The sequence below is a fragment of the Pinus tabuliformis genome, chromosome 9, assembly GCF_031772625.1.
Source record: "Pinus tabuliformis cultivar Carrire ecotype Pingquan chromosome 9, CPIR1, whole genome shotgun sequence".
NCBI classification, from domain to species: Eukaryota; Viridiplantae; Streptophyta; class Pinopsida; order Pinales; family Pinaceae; genus Pinus; species Pinus tabuliformis.
In genome coordinates, this window is record NC_142307.1 from 1,319,163,108 (window position 1) to 1,319,183,678 (window position 20,571).

Below are 20,571 nucleotides of genomic sequence, written 5' to 3' on the forward strand. Positions count from 1 at the left end.
CTTGTGAATATTATACAGTAGCATAGTTTGAAATAGTTGAGTTTTTCCAACAAAATTATTTTATAGTATTTTCTTGAGTGAAGAGAGTCTTTAAGGACTTATCCTAAATGCATAAACTTTTCCAAGAGAACATCATCAAGACTTCTTGTAATGACCCACTTCAAATTATCAAGAACATGGAAATATTAGCATGCATATGATAGCTACATATATGCATGTATCGCGTGCACACCATTAGAATACATACTAACTAATTATGGGAAATATCCAAGTATAAGGTAATGAATTAATTATCTAAGTGGTAAGTAGATACCAATGTACTTATGAAATACTTGATTCTCCCACCATCTTAATATTGCTAGTATATTATTCAAAATATATATAATTATAAGGGATTTTAGTAATTAAAAGAAAAGTATATATATTGTTTATTATACATCAAATAAAATGTTAAGGAGATAAGATAAATGATAATAAGGAACATGAATTATAAGGAGAATAGTAAGTAGAAAATGTAATGTATAATAAAATGCATAAAAGAACAAATAGAAAAAAAAAGAGTAAAAGTAGATAGTGATTACAAAAGAATTTAATAATATAATAGATAATGATAGAAGAAAATATAGATAAAAGTGAGTTGTGCAATATATATATATATAATAAGTAAGTAAATTAGGTTAGAAGAAAATAAATAATAAATAAGAAAAAGTATAAAGATAAAGCAATATTAATAAAATAAAATAATTATATAAATCTTTAATGTTCTAAAATTAGATTATTAACTTAAAGGAACTAATTATAAAAAGAACTACAAAGAAATTAACGGTATAAATTTTAAACTAAATATTAAAAAGGGAAAATCACTCAAACGGTGAAGGAGGTATTAAATGAGTAACCCTATTTACCACTAACATATGACCGCCTCTAAAATAAAAGGAGGAGCACCCTGGACGCAGGAGTACACTCCACCTGTGATTGACTCAAAGCCCTTATGTGGAAAGGTGGTGAAAGGGAGATGTTATAAGAGAATGGAGAACAGAAGGGGGTTCTTACCATGAGACAGAGAAGGGAATAGGAAGAACGTCATAGACATTGAGGAAATTGAGCAGTTGTTCTTGAACCTTTTGGGCACAGGGTCAAATTACTTCAAATTGGATGTATTTTGGAGTTACGTACAAAGATCGTGTTAGTTTGGCAGGGAGGTTTAGGAAGAACGTCATAGACATTGAGGAAATTGAGCAGTTGTTCTTGAAGCTTTTGGGCACAGGGTCAAATTACTTCAAATTGGATGTATTTTGGAGTTACGTACAAAGATCGTGTTAGTTTGGCAGGGAGGTTTTGGTCATTTGGTAAAGGGAGTAGATTGGAGCTACAACAGCGCAGGATCGACTTCAAACTCGAAAGCCAAGTATATATTTGTGTATGAAATTGATGAGTTCTTGTTTAAAATTACAGTTGTCAGATTTAAGTTGTGGTGAGGACATTACATTCTGGTACTAGAGCCTCTTCAAACTCTTGAACCTTGTGAAATAGGTAAGGACTGTGCATGTTTTCAATTCTGAAATGCGTGTTTATACCATAGGGTGAGGATTTCTCTAGAAATTTGAGCAAAACAAGTCCAACTCTATTTTTCTTTGATAGTAAAATAAATAAAAATAAAAATAAAAATAGGGTATGCCTATTAAACTGTTAATATTTCAGATAAATAAGCCGGTTCATATTAAAATATGATGTAATGTTTTGGCTGGAATTAATCGTGATGACCCAGTTCTTGGTCGGATCTCTGTTGTCAACACTAGTATTTTGGCGCATGTCAAGTTTGGCAGTGGTATGAATTTCACTAACGTTTCGCTTTACAACTGTCTCCGTGGATTGCCGCCAAGTAAACGGGGGTTGTTGGTGTATTTTGAACCTAATACCCATGCCGACACTGACTGTCGCTATTTTAATGAAATATTTTATATAAAGATATATGTTTTGATAATAGGTTTATCTGGAAATTGAGTTTGTGTGGAATTGTACCCATGTAAAGAAAATAATAACATTCTTCCCACTACCTAATATAAAAACTAGTTAAATTTAAAAAAAATTATGGCCATTTATAAAATTTAATGTCTTCTTTGATATTGCGCTGGTGTTTGTGAAGTGTGCCAATAATCAAAATTGGGAAATTGGTTACAGAATCTGCATAGAAGCCTTTGAGGGACGCAGAGTGCAAATCGTTGTTCACTAAAATCCAAGGGTCTCTGAGTTTGTTGAAGCTCTACCAATCGATATCTTACATTGGCTATATCATAAGAAACCACAATAAACCCCCATTTAATTTTACGGTGCGGGATGAAATTTATAATAATAAAGACAACAATTTATGATATTGACAAATTATAAATTATAAGAGAAGGGCCACATCCTGCCGCCATATCCTTGCTGTAATTTTATGTCATTGACAAATGATTATAATATGTAGTTGCAAAGTCAAACCTTTTAGATGATAAAGTATTAATTTTAATTCAATAATAGAGTAGACTGTTGGCATCAAATAGTTATTAATGTTTTGAAGGGAATGAAAAATATTTATTTCCATGGAGTGCATGGACTAATTTCTTGACATGCTCTTTGAAATATTTAAATGAGGCTGGTCTAAAAAAATATAAACTATAAATTGATTTGAACATTGAAGGTTTTGGCCAAATATTCAATTAAAGGCAAGAGTCCAGATAAGAGTACATAATTGTTTTGTATACAGTTTTGGCGATCTCAATTTTCTCTTGAAATTTGCCGTCTATACCACTTCAAAGATTGCCTCCTTTGCTCACTATGATATCTTATCAAATATACTGCTATTTTTTAATCAACCCGTGCTTCACTATTTTCCAGTGTTGCACACATCGCGATAAAATCGCGATAAAATCGGAAAATCGCGATTTTTTAAATTTGCCGATTCAAAGCGCGATTTTTATCGAAAAAATCGCCCATTTTTTTTATAGCGATTTTTATCGAAAAAATCGCGATTTTTTGAAAAAATCGCGATTTTTTCGGTTAAAATCGCGGGGGGCGCGGGCAGCGGGGTTTTATATGGAAAAAACGATTTTTTTTTTATTCATTCAGCAGTCCGCCGCGGAGGAGAAGGAGAAGAAGGGAGGGAGAGGGTTGCCGTCGGTTGTGGGAGCGAATCGAAGCGATTTTAGGAGGAATCCAAGCCAAGATCGCCAATTTGTCCATAAACCAGGTATGTAGATTAATTTTTTTTTGTTTTGGTTCAATAAAAACTTTGTTTTTCATTGTTTTTAAAGAATTTTTGGAAATTTTTCATTGATTTGGGATGGGTTATTTGTTATGACTATGAGAACCAATTTTTGATTTTTATTTTCTCATTTTCTTTAAACATTGTTTATTTTTTTTGATTTTTCATTGTTTTTTGGCATTTGGTTGGGTGACTTGGGTTTAGAAATTGGGATTTTGGAAATAATTAGCTTGTAATTTTGCAAATGCTAAATTGTAATTTGTATTTACTATTATCATTTATGTAATCCTAAATTCCTATTTCCTAATCCTTATTTTTCCATAGGTTTGCAAATTCAAAATTCAAAAACAAACATGCCAAGGAAATTGGATCCTTTCTGGGAATATGGTGACCCTAAAACTCCGAATGATAGACAAAACTTGTATTGCAAGTTGTGTGGAAAGGAAATATTCGGGGGGGTGTACAGGTTGAAGTTCCACCTTGCACAAATCCCTGGACGTGATGTGGGGCCCTGTCTAAAGACAAATGCTGAAATTATCCAAAAAGCCATGAGAGCATTGGGAGAATTAGAGCACACTAGAGACGCCAAAGAAGAACTCAAAAGGCAACTAAAAAGGTCAGTTGAAGGAAGTGGGCCAAGTGGCACAGGTTCTACTGCAGCGTCAGTCAATCCGTTTGCTGCATCATCATATTTTGTTCCTCGAACCACACCTGGTTCACAACCAACTATCGGTTCAATGATGAAAAGAACTGAAAAAGAAAAAGCTGACAAGTTGATGACGAAATTTCTCCTCTGGAGTGATATTCCTTTCAGCATTATAAGGAATAATCCATTTTTCCAACCTACTCTTGATGCTGTTGCCAGTGTTGGCCCGGGGTACAAACTCCCTTCTCTTCATGATTTCAGAGGCCGGCTTCTTCAAGATGAAAAGCGTGACTGCACCCAAAGATTGGAGGATTTTAGGGCATCATGGGCACAAACAGGATGCACTGTTATGTCAGATGGTTGGACTGACCAAAAGGGGAGAACCCTTATAAACTTCTTGGTTAGTTGTCCCTTGGGGACTATGTTTATCAAATCTGTTGATGCAACTCATCAAATCAAAGATGCAAAAAATTTATGTGATTTGCTGGATGTGTTTATTTTGGAGGTGGGTGCAGAAAATGTTGTCCAAGTCATAACGGACAACGCTGCAAATTATGTTGCTGCTGGTAGAATGCTTATGGACAGGCATCCTACTTTATTTTGGACACTTTGTGCTGCCCATTGTATTGATTTGATGTTAGAGGACATAGGGAAAATTCCCTTTGTCAAAGAGGCTGTTGACTCATCAAAAACCATCACAAAATTTATTTACAATCACACATCTGTGCTTAGCTTGATGAGAAAATGCACCAACAACAAAGAGTTGGTGCGCCCCGCCATTACACGGTTTGCGACGAGTTTCATATCTCTTCAATCCCTCTTGAATTCTATGTGGGATTTGAAGAGAATGTTTGTTTCAGAGGAGTGGCGTTCTTCGCCAATGAGCCGCAAACCAGAAGGAGAGGCCGTCTGCAGACTTGTTTCATACCAAGAAGACTTCTGGGCGGGAGTGCAGGAGGTGTGCGCTGTCACTGAACCTTTGGTAAAGGTTCTTCGGTTGGTAGATGGTGAGAAGCCCGCAATGGGCTATTTGTATGAAGCCATGGACAGGGCCAAAGAAGCCATTCGGTCCTACTATGATGACAAGGGAGATGATGGGTTCCAGAGACAACTCCTTCTATGGAAGGTCATTGATGAGCGATGGAACAACACACTCCATCGTCCCATTCATGCTGCTGGGCTTTTCCTGAACCCTGCATTTTCTTATGCATGTGGGTTTAATTTTGATGTTGAGGTCGTGGAAGGATTATTAACCTGTGTCCAGAAGATGGTGAGATCTTCAGAAGAACGTATGGAGATCTCTAGACAAATTGAGCAATATAAGTTGTCAGGTGGCTTATTTGGCTTTGATATGGCTGTCATTGATAGGACGGTTAAAATGCCAGGTATTTTTTAGTTTGTAGTATGTACTTTGTAACTTTGTTTCAAATTTCATTGTTTCTTCAAATTCCATTTTTTTCTTATGTTTATTTAAAATTTTATTTGTAATTTTGTTGTAGACGCATGGTGGAAGATGTATGGTGGCAGAGTACCCCTTTTGCAAAATCTTGCCATACGCATCCTTAGCCAAACATGCAGCTCCTCGGGATGTGAGCGCAATTGGAGTGTATTTGAAAAAATACACAACAAGAAGCGCAATAGGTTAACACTTAAACATTTAAAATATTGCAAATTTCCAAATAAATTTTTGAATTCATTAAAGTTTTAAACAATATTTTTTTTTATAATATTAATTATTAATTATTAATTTATTATTTCATGAACTTTGTACAGGTTGGAGTCCCATAGACTTAATGACATGGTCTATGTCTACTACAATCTTCGATTGTGGGTGAAACAACTAGAGAAGACACCTGATACGGAAGCCATCTCATTGGATGGGATTGACACCACTGCTGAATGGAGGGTTGAGACCGAGAGGCCTCTCATGGATCCCACTGAGGATTGGTTAGTGCAGGATGAGGGGGAGGAGGAGGGGGAGGAGGAGGAGGAGGAGGAGGAGGAGCAGGAGCAGGAGCAGGAGGAGGAGGAGTTGGAGGAGCAGGAGGAGGAGGTGACACCGCCTACCCGGGCTACCCGGGCTACCACTACCACCAGTAGAGGACGTGGTCTCCGTCCACCTCAGCCTCCTATAGCTGCTACTACTAGTTCTTCAGCTTCTAGAGCACGTCAGACTCCACTGCCATTTCCACCACCACAGGCACCAGCTTCTACATCTAGAGGGAAAGAGAAAGTTGTGCCATTTTCTCGCAAGAGGGGCAGAGGAAATCAATAGGATTAGACTTTCATTTTATTGTATATGACATTATGACATGATGAGATACATTATCATATTTTTTGTTGATATTTTGAGGCTGAGTTGGACTTGGGACTCAGGACTTACTATTCAGGACATGATTCAATGTTATGTGTGATTTTAGCGCTAGAAATGATATTAAACATCTTATATATTAGTTTTTTTATCATATTTATGTGTCAATGTATTTATTTTATGTTGTAGATGGTTTAGATATTAAAAAAATTGAAAAAAATTGAAAAAAAATGAATATTTTTGTGCCAAACGATTTTTTCCCGCTTTTTTCCGATTTTTTCCCGATTTTAACGATTTTTTCCGCTTTTTTCCCGGCGCCGATTAAATCCCGATCGCGATGTGTGCAACACTGCTATTTTCACTAGAAATTTATTATAACCGAAAGAACTTAGGGCGATGACAAAGTAACATTTGGTTTGCATCCTTTTATTGATTCTCTGTTAACCAAAACGACATTATGATACTATGATGGTAGGAGAGCAAATTACAATCAGCCCTTTTAAATTTAATCAAGACGCCCTTTGAAAGGTTCTGAATACGTGGACCAGTCATATTGTTGCTGCATGACTTGTGTTGAGGCCATCGGATGCAAAATTAACATTTTTTTTGTAAGTTTGGTAGTACTTTCTCTATTAGTATTAACTAACCATAATCAAGTTTTCCAATAGTAACAAGTGGCCTCAATTTGCCCGTAGGAAACTAGGTTGGCCACCTGTCAGCGTTAAAAGCTGTCCAAAATTTAAATAAGTCTTTTTCTATTATCCTTACAACATTGTCTATTTTATCTATATTGAATATCAACTTTGAAAAGTAAAAGCTACTCTGCATAGAAGCAAAATTTTATCTGGAACTCTGTTTTACTCCTCGTCTGAGGACTCCACCGGGGCTGGGGCTTTAGCGCTGGATCCCAACATCTCGCTTCTCCTCATGTCCTGCAGGATTTGCTCAATCCTACTCAATGCCAGGTTGTTTCGTTATGTTTGAATCTGAATTGCTACTATCTTTTTGAGGAGATCTGCTTTGTTGGGTTCTTTCATTTTGGTTTCCTCCTATGCCTCCTGTCCTTTGTTTACTGCCTGTTCTTTGTTGAGAGTCATGGCTCGGGCCACTACATTCTTCATGACCCAGTATTGCTAGATCGTTTGTTTGAATAGAGTGTGGCGGTCGCGGGTGTTCCCCGGGTCTTGTACCATGTCTTCCCATTCTTCTGTGGGAATATCCTGGTTGGTGATACTGTCATTTAGTTCTCTCTCCCAACCCGTTATTTGCGCTCTGACCTTGGGTGGATTACCTGCCATGTACGCATCGATAAGGGTCTTCATATGCTCTTGTCTCGTCTTTCTGCCTCGCTTGCATTGGTCTCTGCTGGAGGTTCCCACCTCTGCGACGGTTTGTTTCCCTGCTTTGCCTGCTCCTCTGTTGCTCTTCTTAGCCACCTCTTTTCCATCTCTCGCCATTCTTACATTGTCTCGGTTGCAGTTTTCTTCACCCAATTCGCTTTCCTCTGTGTGCTTGCTTGCCTCCAAACTGTGCTGGACGTAGATTATAATTAAACCTAAAACAATACCATAAGAAGTATCAGTAGTCTGAAAGTATACTTCCCATTCTATCTTGTATTTAAGTGTTCCGGGTTTGGTCTCTCGCTCAAGTCCTGGCAGCTTGAGTTTGCCTTTCATCTCCCTCAGATTTCCCCCTGACAGTTCTTGGGTTAGCATTTTGCAGCCTCTCAAATCTTCTTCTCTCAGATTCATCTCTCCCCGTCTACCCTCACTCGGATGGTTTACCTTAGAAGACCTACCAGGGAGTCTATAAAGGGAGACCTTGTCCCTGTTCTGATTTGCACGAGGTTTCTTCATTTCGTTCTCGCACCTCTCTATTGTCTTCACTTTAATTGAGCCCCTGGTTATCCTCTCAGTTTTATTCTGGATATTCCAGTTAGGTTTCTTAGCGGCCCAGATGTCCCTTGTCTTAGCTATTGTGGCCTCCAGGGTAGTTTCCTCTCTATACCATCTACCTAAATTATCTCCTCCGTGCCTCAGGAGCCACTTGGCTGGAGCTATATTCCTTCTGCCTTCTCCCTTACCAGGGTCTCTCTTCTTTCCCCGACCTCCCTCCTTCCCTCTCTGTGTTTTTTTCAAAGGCCTTTCTTTATCTTTTGCTTCTCTCTCCCTTTCATCCTCGTTCCTGATCCAGATAGTGTTCCAGGAAACCCTTCTTTTGACTCTTTCTGGGTCCTAACTTGCCCAAGTCTCTTTCCCTAGTACCATTGAAATTAGCATTACTGTAATTTTGATGTTAAGGATATTGAGGAATACATACCGTCGAATTGAGTTGACGCAGCTGCATCCACTGGCCTGCGTCCACCACCTTTCGCTGCTCTTACCCTCGCTCTCCCTTTCTGCATGCAACCGTCTTCTTTCTCACTTACCTTTTGCTTTAACCTGCTTTCCCTTTTTCCTTTCGTCACACCTCCCACCTGTCCTCCTAGTTTTCTCGCCACCCTTTTCCTCATTCCTACCCCTCAGAATGATGGTCCTCTGGTGCTTCTAGTTCTATCCCTCATTAACTCTCTCGTGCCTCCGGTTGCTCCTGCCGTGGGTTCTTCTCTATACTCTTGCCACTTGCTGGCATCAATCTGCCCGCTCTTTTGTTGGCCCCCAGTCCTTCCTCTCTGCCTTCCCTTCGCAACCACACCTGTCTTCTTTCAGGGCTTTCTCCCTCCCTGCCCTGCCCTTCTACCTCCCTGCCCTGCCCTTCTACCTACCCTTCCTATTGTCCTCTTCCCCCGCATCTTGATGTGTTCTCTGTCCTCGCACTTGAGTGAATGATCCTTGACATCTCCACTTCCCATCGTCGCAGGCCCACCTCCTCTTCTCTGTCACACCCTGATCGAGGGTTCTCCTCTTGCTCCTTGTCTTTTTCTAGTATTTCCACTACTTTCTTCATTCCCTCCATTTGTAATAACTCTTCTTCTCTTATATCTAGGTTTCTACCTACCTGGCCGCATCCCCAGTTTGCAAGATTGTTCGCTGCCACGTTGCCCATCCTTCGGACATGTGTTGGGATGATGTATCTTATCTTGTCGAATTAGCTTGCTAATCTCTTGGACCAGCCTTGCGGTCCTCCAGCTTTGGCTGATTTTTTCCTAGTGCGTTCCTTGCTGGAGCTTCTTCACCATATCTATCGCCATTTTCGAGTCTCCTTCCACCTGCAGTCTTTGGAATCTCTCTCTTACCGCGATTTCCAGTCCCCTCTTCAGAGCATGAAGCTCTGCTTCATTGTTGCTCACATTGCCGCAGTCCATAGCGTATAATCTGAGCGTTTTCCCTTTATCGTCTTTGAATAATCCTCCTATCCCTGCCGCCCCAAGGTTCCCTTTTGTAGCTCCATCGAAATTAAGTTTGACAAATGCTTTTTGAGGCCATTTATAACAATTTGCAGACTCTCCATTGGGGGTATGATGCTTCCATGAGGAGGCGTTTAGCATACTAGGTTTCAAGTTCAAACCTTTCATTATTCTTTCTTCTTGTGGATTGATTTTCCAATCCTCCTCATACCATTTCTCTGCCAGTATCGTCTCTCTTATGTTCTGGATTATCTGTTTCCATCTTTCTTCTTCAGTTCTTCTTTCTTCTTTGAAGATCAAATTATTTCTTTCCTTCCATATTGCCCATAGGACGAACCCTAATGATAATCTCCAGGCTCGATTCAGGATTGTATTTTGGTAAGGCTTTTTCCGCCAATTATCTATTGTTGTTTTCATGTTGTTTGGATTCCTATCACTTACTCCAAAGAGTTGATTATGGTTTTTCCACAGGTTATCACTGTATCTACAAGCATTGGTCATGTGCTCCATTGTTTCTACTTGTTCTTTACATAAGTTACATATCGAGGGTCCTTGCAGCCCTTTTTTTTTGCAATTGATCCCATGTAAGTGCGCGCCCATGGCGGAGGATCCACATGAAGAAGGCGACTTTCGACCATGTCTTTTCTTGCCATATACTTTCCCAGATATGTGTCTCCTGTTGCCTGAGATGTTTTGCTTGTAGTTGATAGCCCTCTTTAATTGTGAACATCCCTTTAATCCTGTATCCCCATCTTAGTATGTCTGACCCTTTTGCTTTTGCGATTTTCCGGGTTGCCATCTCATTCTCATATAACTTCCACTGGGGTGTTTCTGGAGCTTCTGGCCAGTCCTGTTTTTGTTTCCACTTTCTCCAGTATTCTCCAGGTTCTATGCTCCAGAAGTTTTTAACTGTTTGTTCTCCATGGATATTGGTATATTGGTAGACTTCTTCTAGCTCAGGCTTACTGATTAGTTTTTCTCTCTGTTGCCACGCTTCTTCCTAGAATTTGGCTTTGTCTCCTCCTCTAATTTCCCAGAAACTATGGTTTCTGATCAAATTTCTATTGTCTGAGGCTAAGTTCCATATTGCTGATCCTTTCTTGTTGTCTTGGAGTCTCAACTTTCCTTCTGTTGATCTTGGCATGCCATACTTCCTCTCCCATAATTGTTTCCATAGGTCTACCCCTCCCTGGATCCATCTCCACCATAACTTTGCCCCCATGACCTGATTGAGAATGTATGGATCTCGGAGTCCTAGTCCCCCTTCTTTTAGGGGTTTGCTGAGTCAGTTCCATGATAGAAGAGCCCATTTTTTTCCATTCTAGGCCCTTGCCACAAGAACTTTTTGAAGATGTCAATCATCCTTTGGCATACTGTTTTGGCGTCGCTTGACTGGTTAGTTGGTAAATCGAGATAGATTGTAGCACTGATCTCAGTAATATTACGCGACTTGGCATATTCAGTGATCTGAATGTCCAGTTCTACATTTTTCCTTGGATTTTTCCCAACAGGGGTTTCCAATTTGCCACTTTGTTTTGTTGATCATTTAGCTAGACTCCTAGGTATTTCGAGGGAAAATTTCCTATTCGGAATCCCATTACTCTTGCTAAGAAAGCTTGTGAAGGTGCTGTTGTGTTGAAGAAATATATATCAGACTTTTCTTTGTTTATCTCCGTCCCTGAAGCACTAGTGAATTCCGTAAGAATTTCCATAATTCTTCTGGCTTCCTTAAGCGATGCCTGCCCATACATCATTATGTCATCTACGAATTGTTGGTGTGTTAATGGTAGATCATTCCCCCATAGTCTGAGGCCAGTGTACTGTTCTCTTCGAACTTTCTCCTTTATATACTGTCCGAGGCCTTTCGCTGCTAGGATGAACAAAAATGGGGAAAGCGGGTCACCTTGCCTAAGCCCTCGGGTTGTGTTGAACGCCTCTGTGGGTGATCCGTTGAGTAGAATTGACAGGACTGGAGTTGATAACATCGACATTATCCAGCTTATCCATCTTGCATCAAAGCCAAATGCCTTCAATATTCCCTGTAGATAATTCCAATTCAGTCGATCGTAGGCTTTTGATAAGTCTAATTTAACCAACATTCCTTTGGTTTTTTTTGTCTTTAATGAATGAATTGCCTCTTGTGCCACCACTATGCCATCTGTTATTTGTCTTCCTTTAACGAACCTTGTCTGTTCCTGAGATATTAATCCAGGTAATATAGGTTTTAAGCGATTGACCATAATTGTAGCCATAATTTTGTATATGACATTACAAAGCGCTATTGGTCTGAACCCTTGCGGTTCTTCTGAATGATCCGTCTTCGGAATCAGGGCCAGAAATGTGGAGTTCAGGGCCGGGTGCATTCTTTTTGTGCATCTGGACTCCTCAACTAATTTCACTATATCTTCGCCCATGAATGGCCATGTCGCCTGGAAGAATTCTGCTGTGTATCCGTCTGGACCTGGTGCTTTGTTTCTTGCCATATTTTTGATGACTTCTTCTACCTCTGTTTTAGATATTTCTCTTAGCAGGGCCATGTTCTGGTCTCTGCTCACCAGATTGGGAATGTGCTATATGATTTTGTTTATATTCTCCTCCCTACTTATGTTAGGTTCCATCAGTAGCCTCTTAAAGTGTTGCACTAACAGATTCTCCATGTCTTCGTTTTGGGTAAGTCAATTGCCTTGCTGATCTACTAGGGAAAATATCCTATTCTGTTGCCTATGATGGATCATTGCTTTGTGAAAAAACCTTGTATTTCGTTCCCCTTCCTTTAACCATTGAATTCTGGATTTCTGCTTCCACAATATTTCTTCTTGTTGTCTCCTTTCCTCCATTTTATTAATCAGCTGCCCTTCCTCCTCCACTAGCAATTCACTTCTACCTTCATTGATAATTTGTTGTTGTACTTTCTTCATCTTGGCTTGGATCAACTCCTGTTCCTGATGTATGTTGCCGAATTCATCCTTGTTCCATTTCTTTATTTTTCCTTTTAGTTCTTTAAGTTTGAGTTGAAAGGTGTGCATCAGATTTCTCCCTTCTTTCTCACTCTCATTCCACCACTCCTTCATTTTTCCTATGAAGGTCGGTTCTCTTAGCCAAAAGGCCTCAAACCTAAATGGTCTGTTTCGATTTCCTTGTTTCATTTCTACTTCTAGTTTAATAGGCCAGTGGTCCGACCCTAGACATGGTAGAATTGTAGCCTCATAGTATACATCTTTGCTAATGAAGTTTTCTGTAACCAAGAATCTGTCTAGACGAGAAGCTATTTGTCTGCTCCCTCCCCTTCTATTATTCCACGTATATTTTCCATTTATTGTTGGGATATCCACCAGTTGTAGTTCTTCTTGTATATCTTTGAATTTCTCCATTTCTGGCTCTTCCTTTCGCAATCCCCCTTTTTTCTCCTCTATTGTTGTTATCAAGTTAAAGTCGCCTGCTAATAACCAAATCTTTTCTTTATGTAGTTGGCTTAACGTCTTTATTTGCTGGAGGAAATTTTCCTTTTCCATTGGTATGTAAGGACCGTATGCTGCAGAGAGTAGGAACCATTCTTTATTTCCTATCAGGCGAAATTGCCCCGTGAGAATTCTCTTCATGCCTATCTAGTAATCCATTGTGATCTTTGCTGGGTTCCACAATATTGCAATTTTGCCTGTGCTACCTCTTGCATCTATAGTCATGCATTCATACCTCAATTTTATTTTACTTAATATTTCTTCCATTTTCCCTCCTGTAATCTTTGTTTCTTGTAGCAGCATGAATTGGGGTTTTTCTTTTCTTAGTCTCTCAGTTAAGTGTCTTTGTTTATCTCTGTTGTTGAGGCCTCTTATGTTCCAGGATGTAATTATCATTGGGACACTTTGTTTATTTGTTGGTATACCACTGATAGCGGTACCACCCTGCTTGTATTCACCAACATTTCTCCCATAATCTGTATGGATTCATGTAGGTTTCTCCGGCCTCTTTTCTTTCCTCCTTTCATTTTATTTGAGTATTCTTGGGGGTTTTCCTAATGCATCCCCAGTTGTTCTGCCATCTCCACCTGTCCCTGTCCCTGCTTAGCTTGATATTGTTGGAATGTCTCTTTATATAGTCTTTTTTGGTCTTCTGGTATAAATCTTTCGTCTAAGTGTCTCCATTCATTCAGTAGTTTCTTCAACACCTCCTCTTCCATGCTTAGTTCCTCTCCCTTGCTTGGGTCAATTTCCATTGTAGTGGTTTCCATCCTCTCCCTTGCCCTCCTTATCCTCTTTATCTACCGGCTCTCTTTGAGCTTTCCTCTTGGGGTTCAGTTTGCCTTGACTCGAACTGCTCTCCTTTCCTTTTTCCTGATAATCCATAGTTTGGACCTCATTTTCTTCTTCTTCTTCTCCCTGCAGCGCTTCAAAGCTGTTCGTTCTGCTCGGTTGAGTTTGATATTCTTTTTTCCCTGTGTTGGGAGTTTCTTTTGCTTGTCTCCTCTTGCTTTTCACTTCTTGAAACCCTTCCTTATCTTCTTGAGGTTTCCTCTATTGCTTGTGCATGTTCTCTCCTTCCTCTAGGTTCAGTGGACAATCCTTAAATAGGTGGCCATACTCATGACATCTATGACATCTGAACGGGATGTGTTCGTAGTCTAGGGTTTGCTGCCACACCTCTTCATGATATTCTAGTTCCACTGAGTCAGGTATAGGTTCAACTATGTTCATGTATACACATATTCTTGCATATGAAGTGTATCTGCCTCTTTTTGTCGTTTCTGCTATTTTGACAAATCTGCCTATCGTATTTCCAATGCCCTCCAGTATTTCTGGGTCCCAGAAATCCATTGGGAGACCGAATAATCTAACCCAAACCGGGGCTGCCAGAAATTTTTGCTTGTTTGGGTCATAACATTCTTCCCAATACCTCATAAACAAATTAGCATTATAAAGAAAGTAAGGATCATTTTCAAATAATTTTTCTTTATCTTGCAGGTTCGAGAATATTACCGTGAAGAAGCCTCTAGCTCTCAGCTTGAGCTCGATATGGCCTTTGGGTTGCCATTTTTGTTGTATCGATTTGGTGAGGTCCTTCTCCGTCGGCCAAACTCCGATGAACTTACATATTAGCGCATGGTCTTTCATGTAACTTATATATTGCTTCAGTTTGTTCATCGGGATGATGAATCTCGGTTTCTCTGTCGCACATGGCAGACATTTTCCTCTGCTGCCTGCCTGCCATCGCGCCCCGAGGACTGGTCCTGACATTTTGTTTGTATCTCGTGTTAGCTTCGGGTTGCTTGTGTTTTGGCGGGAATCCCCTGTCGACACGTCTCGATAGGAGGGGATCTCTCCCCCCCCCTTCCTCCTCTGTCATTCCGACCTTGTTACCAGCCTCTTGGTTTGCAGCTTTGCAGGTGTCATCAGAGTTTAGGTCACAGTTAAGTTTAGCTCATGGTTGCTGCAATGCCATTAGGGTTGTAGGGCAATTCCTGGCAAACATAGATGCAAAATTAACATTAGTCAAAGCCAATGTCTAATAAAATGGCAAACTTAAAAAAAGAAAAACCATCACATAAAGAAAGAATCTCCAGTGAACTGGTCATGTCATAGTCATTTTGGTGGAAAATAGTTTTCTTTCCTCTTGGACATTGGTACAAAAAGCGGAGCATAGGAAATTTTAATGCAAAGGCATGTAGAGATTATGCACAGATTTAAAGTAGTGGTCAGTGAACTAAAATTAAATTATTATTAATATATGATGAGCATACTTCATTTTATTTAATGATTATATTTTATTTTGTTTGTTTAATATTTTTATTGTGTTAGAATGATAAAATAATAAAATGGTCGATTTCTTAAATTGAGTACATAGTTGCAAGCTGCATGCACCATTTGGTTACTTGACAAATTGGATAAGAGCTATGTTTTAATAGAAGTACATCATTTTTTTAATAGATTAGTTTATCCAGCTTTTTAGTTTCGAATAAAAAATATTATATATACTAGAAAAAACATTAAATTATGAGGGAATTGACCGGTTGAGTTATAAAATAAAGAAAGATATTATACTCCCCTCCACCCAGCATGGTATCGAATCTATTTTTATATGTCCATCTCCTAGTGGCTTTGTACCCTATGAAATTTTAAATGTAAACAATAGCTTTTAACACGCTTATAATTTAGTAAAAACTTCTATATTTTTATAAAGTTTGTATACTTTTATAATTATCTAAATATATTTTACTCAATTCAAAACTCTCGTACTATTATAAAGTTGACATGCCATTGCAATTATCTAAAATGATGTCGAAATATAAGTTATATATATATATATATAAAAGAGGCATATTTAGGATTAGAAAATGCTTAGGGAAATATTATGAAATAATACTATGATGTATCAAAACCCATGCATTTTAATAAGTATTATTACGCATCAAAATATAACAACATGCATTAGGACATGGAGGTAGCAATACCACCCCCCTTGACCTCAGTACCAGTAAGACCTGCCTGCAGGTAATAATAGAAAAAAAAAACTATACCCGTATATGAATTTGAATTTACGGAAGTTATATTTATTAAATTTAAATTGTACCTCAAATTTTTATAAATCTTATTATGTATCCAGGAAAAGCTGTGATGTAAAGACATATCAACAACGACAATGCGATCGGGTAGCATTGCCATCGCTAATGCCACCACCATCGTCATCACCATCACCATTGCCATCGCCACCACCGAGACCATCATCAACGCCAACTGCTTTAGCACCTGAGTTAACCATTATAATGTGCTCATTGGAAGCCATCTTGGAAACATTAAAAGGGTCACCAATAGCTAATACCAAAGAAGAGAAACCTCAACTGTAGGAAAGATGTAGGAATTTACAGGGTAAGTTCCTCAGACAGAACACCAAAGGACACCGCTCACAAACAGATCACCGATTAATACACCAATATTCTTGACGTGGTTAAAACCCTCAAAGAGGGAAACAGTCCACGACCTGAGCCAACACGGCCACTTCAAGCAATTTATTAATAAAATAATGGAAATTTACATAAGCTTCTCTCATGAATGATTACCTTACAAATGACCCTCCATGCTCTTTAAATAGAGATCATGGACCAATCGGGTGTTAAGCCACGGATCAAGTGTCGGTAATACCGAGGAGAGAATGAACTGTCGGATCACTTCATGTCTAGAACATATCGTGACCATCGGATTGTAAGTTACAAAAGTACATAGTAAAGAACCACACTTTACCTAACTCTACACTAGACCAAGTTATACTTAACTATTTCCTATGTGTCAGAATATCCTAACATCCCCCCTTAAGAACAACTTGGGATAGGATTGCAGGATGTACAAATATGACACAATAGGAGAAGGAAGGAGGCATTAGAGCCTATCCCCCCTTAGTGACAACTTCCTGAACTCCAACTATAAATCGAAGTTTAGTAAACTTCACCTCTGTGAGAGCGTTTGTAAAGATGTCTGCAACTTGATCATCTGTTGCACAATATTGCAGTTCAAGAACATGGTCATGAATGAGCTTTCTGATGAAGTGCATGTGCAGTGCAATGTGTTTGTTGCACTGATGTTGGACTGGATCTTTGCATAGTTGAATGGCATTTTGATTATCACACCAAAGTGTAGTCGGATGGTGCTGCTGAAAGCCAAACTTTGACAGGATCTAATGAAGCCACAAGCTTCCTTACTAGCTTCTACGACACCATGATACTCTGCTTCTGCTGAAGAAAGAGAAATGGCACTTTGTTTCTTGCAAGCCCATGTAATAGGTCCTGAACCATGATTGAACACATCACTGACAGTAGACTTTCGATCATCAGGGTCACCAGCCCAATTGGAATCAGTGATACCAACCAATAGAGGAGATGCCTCTGCACTGTAATGAATCCCAAACTGAACTGTACCTCAAACATAATGAAGTATTCTCTTAGCTGCTTTCCAATGACTTTCATGTGGGTTTTGCATAAACCAAGCAATAAGGCCAACAACAAAGGAAAGGTCAGGACGAGTATGGGTCAGATACAAAAGTTTTCCTACAAGTTGACGGTATAAGGTAGCATCAACTTCAGGGGAAGTACAAGTGACTGAAAGTTTGGCTCCAGAATGAAAGGGAGAAGGGGCTGGCTTACAGTCTTCCATGTGAAAATGGCGTAGAAGATCACAGGCATACTTGGACTGGGAAAGGGAAATACCTTCCTTGGATTGCAAGACTTGAAGACCAAGAAAATAATGCAAGTGTCCTAAGTCTGTCATTTCAAACTTCTTTTTAAGGCTGGATTTCACATGGTTTATAAGGTTGGGATCACTACCAGTAAGGATAAGATCATCAACGTAAAGAACAAGAATGATAAGGGACTTGCCCACTTTCTTGGCGTAGACAGTATTGTCAGAATGACACCTAGAAAAGGCAGTTTCTAAAAGAAAGCTAACCATTTTGGCATACCAAGTCTGAGGTGCTTGCTTGAGACCATAAAAGGAGTTCTTAAGCCGACATACAAGGCTAGAGTCTATTTGTATAAAGCCAGTAGGTTGTTCCATATAAATTTCTTAATGTAAGTCCCCATGCAAGAAGGCAAATTTAACATCCATCTGATGGACTTCCCATTTGAAAGAGGCAGCAAGGGAAAGAACAAGGTGGATAGAGTTCATTTTGGCAACACGGGAGAAGGTTTCAGTATAGTCAATGCCTTCAACTTGTGAAAAACCCTTAGCAACAAGACGAGCTTTATGTTTATCAACTTTTCCATCTGGTCCATACTTGGTTCTGTAAACCCATTTGCATCTAACAAGTTTTCGTCCCTTTGGAAGAGGAACAAGATTCCATGTATCATTTGCCAATAATGAACGATATTCTTCATTCATAGCTGCGTCCCAATCTAGATGGCCTGAAGCTTCTGCAAAGGTGTCAGGATCATAATTCGCTGAAGCTTGAGCCAGTAAAGAAGAGGCTCTATCGAACTGAGAACGTGTACATCACTGATTTGTAGGATCATCGGCAAGAGCACTTGCTGCATCCCGTGTAACACGAACCCATTTTGGAAGCTGAGGAGCTGAAGGAGGATCCTGAGAAGGTGGGGGAGGATTGTCATCCTCGCTGTCATCATCTGAAGAAGAAATATTTTCAGAAGTAGAAGGGATAGAGAGAGGTGGCACATCTGTCGAACTAGGCTTGTAGGCTAATATATTTTCAGAAAACTTTACATCTCTTCTAATGATAACATTTTTGGACGTAAGTGGAATAAGTCTATATCCTTTGACATCTTCAGAATATCCAACAAAAATACATTTTTCACTCTTAGGTTCTAAAGCTTTATGTTTCTCATCTGGAATATGAGCCCATGCTTCACTTCCAAAAACACGAAAGTGACTTACATCTGATTTAATTGAGCTCCATGCTTCTTCTGGAGTGATATTTTTTAAAACCTTAGTAGTTGTGCAATTTACTATGTAATTTTCACAGTTAGTTGCTTATGCCCAAAAATTAAGACTAAGTCCTTTAGATTGAAGCATACAATTAGCCATTTCCTTTAAGGTGCGCTTCTTCCTTTCAACTACACCATTTTCTTGTGGAGTATATGGAACAATATGTTGCATTTGAATTGCATTCTCAGTGCAAAAGTTGATGAATTTGTTGTTAACATATTCTCTGCCATTATCAGATATTAGCTTAAGAATTTGATGTCCAGATTGTTTTTCAACAAAGGCCTGAAAGGCCAAGAACATGTTAAATACTTCACTCTGAGTTTTAAGAAGTATACCCAAGTGCGTCTGGAGAAATTATCAATGAAAGTTAAGAAATACTTGTAGCTAGAGAATGAAACAACTGGAAGTGGACCACATAAATAACTATTCACAAGCCGTAAAGGGGTTGAGGCATGCCAAGAGGCACGTTTTTCAAAACTATCTTGATGATGTTTTCCGAGTACACATCCGGAACAAACACCATCTCTGCAAGATACCATTGGAAGACATGTCATCATATTTTCTTTACATAGGTTTTGAAGGGAGTGATAGTTTAAGTGACCAAATTGCTCATGCCAAAGTTTGCTCACTTCATCATTATGAGAAACAAATACCGAGGGAAGATTTGATGATCCAAAGTTGTTAAAATTATACAACCTTGTAGAATCATCGGCAATGCCAGTAACCAAATTCTGTCTAGGATCTCTTAGGTCCTTAATTACAACATCTTGAGGTGAAAATTCAACGATTTTACCTTCACCTGAATGAGTTATCTGATATATAGATAGAAGGTTGTAGGATAAGATTGGAACACATAATACATCATTAATTTGACCATTGTCTAGATGAACAGTTCCAGTGCCTACAACACTAAGAGATCTATCATGACTAACATACATATTTTTGGTGTTACAATCATTTAAAGAAGAAAACATGGCTTTGTTTTTGGCCATGTGATAAAAAGCTCCAGAATCAATGAGCCACTCATGAGAATGAGAAGAAGAAGATACATTTAGTGCGTAACCAAACCGAGATGCTAGACAACCACATGCAGAAAGTGTTATTCCTGAAGATGAGGTTGAAGTTGAAGTTGAAGAGTGCTCCAAATGGATGTTATGCTTCTTCATTGCTACTTCCAAGGCTTCCATCTTCTTAAAGCATTTGGATTCCAAGTGGCCATCTCGATTACAAAAGTGGTAATGTCTATCAGTTTTCTTCCCTTTGTTTTTATTTGCCTTATCATTTTGTTGAAATGATTTTTCATTTTGCGACTAAAGTTGCTTAGGACCCTTGTTTGGTTTAGGACCATTCTTTTTAGGATACTGCTTCTTAGGATTCTTTGAATTTGGTTGCTGCCGGGCGGCTAAGGCTTTCTTAGAAGAGTTTCCAAGATTAAAAAGACCAAGATGTAAGAGTTTTTCTTGTTCTCTTATTAAGGAATGACAAAAGGCATCAAAAGAGGGGGACTTGTAGTCTTGTCCTTGAGAAATAAATGCTTCTCTAGTAGAATGGAAGGTGGAAGCAAACAGAGTAGGCTGGTCCCAACTTAGTAAGAATGGAATA

At 39.0% G+C, this 20,571-nt stretch overlaps 1 protein-coding gene across 4 annotated transcripts in view; it reads left to right on the plus strand.

Moving 5' to 3' along the window:
• LOC149153387 (mitogen-activated protein kinase kinase kinase YODA-like) overlaps positions 1-20,571 on the plus strand; it is a 294,318-nt gene that overhangs the window by 198,678 nt on the left and 75,069 nt on the right. The gene's annotated exons all lie outside the window — the stretch shown is intronic.